The sequence below is a fragment of the Hippocampus comes genome, unplaced genomic scaffold (genome assembly GCF_001891065.2).
Source record: "Hippocampus comes isolate QL1 unplaced genomic scaffold, H_comes_QL1_v1.1 scaffold298, whole genome shotgun sequence".
In the NCBI taxonomy this organism is placed as follows: Eukaryota; Metazoa; Chordata; class Actinopteri; order Syngnathiformes; family Syngnathidae; genus Hippocampus; species Hippocampus comes.
This window is the reverse complement of record NW_017805417.1, coordinates 57,917-58,939: the sequence shown is the minus strand read 5'-3', so window position 1 is coordinate 58,939 and position 1,023 is coordinate 57,917. Positions and strand designations below refer to the sequence as shown.

The 1,023-nt window shown below is 50.0% G+C and overlaps 1 protein-coding gene across 1 annotated transcript in view; it reads right to left on the bottom strand.

Annotated features, from left to right (window-relative positions):
- Nucleotides 1–1,023, bottom strand: part of LOC109518215 (zinc finger protein 609-like) — an 11,790-nt gene that overhangs the window by 3,176 nt on the left and 7,591 nt on the right. The gene's annotated exons all lie outside the window — the stretch shown is intronic.

Genomic DNA, 1,023 nt, shown 5'->3' with positions numbered 1-1,023 from the left:
TATATATATATATATATTGTTCCCCCGATCATCCTTCCCCGAAAGTTAGAAACAAATTTGGAGTGGCGATACCACTCGCCTCGTCATCCCCGACAACGTGCTTGGAGCCCGTCTAACGCCCCCCCCCAGCCTTGCCGGTGGCTTGGGAACTACCGGGGGAACGGGAGGCGCTACGCTAAGTGGCTTCGTGCCACCTTTGAGTCGCGGCTGGTTAGCTGGCGCGGCTTAACACGGGGCGGCGCCTTCCTCATTTGCTGTCACCTCGACAGCTGCCAATAAGCTACGCTTGGGAACCGTACGGGTAGCGGATTGTGACCGCAACATTACCAAATAGCACCACATCTGACAACACCGGAGTTGCGACTCGTCAATGGATTATTGTGCTGCAAATTCCATTGAGTGCAAGCTAGTTTACTTCCAAAGAAAATAGGCAGCATTTGTACAGAAGCGAATTGCTGCTCCACATTACATGCAAGTTCGTTTTTTTTGTTGTTGACCAGCAATATTCGTCGTTCTACACAGAGGATAAGGAAGATATGAGTGAGTGAGTACTGTTATTCTCTCGGTTTATGCGTTGTTGCTGAACGGGGGACAAATCGGCCGCCAAATATATGAGGACATCTCAACTTCAACCTCTGAAAAAAAAATCACCAAACGAGAACTCTTTCCATGGGTGCCTTAAAAGAACAAGAAATGAGCAGCCTTCGTGCAGCCCCAAAAGGGGGCGTGGCAATTTCTTGTAAATCTCATCCCCCCCCAAAAAAAGATTCCTTTTAGGGGGGGGCGAATTTAGTGTTGACTCAATTTTTTACTGCCACGGGCCTATGATATAGGCTCTGGCCCCGCCGCCTCCTTGGACTTGGCTTTGGCCAATATTCGGGCCGTCCAAGTGTCCCTTGAAGCTGCCGTGGCCTTTCTTCAGGCAGCTCAAAATACAAAAAAAAGAGCGGCCGTCTTTGTTTTTGGAGCAGCAAACTGCCGAGTGTCGTCACGGGAACCGAGCCGAGCAGTTGAGAAACGTTG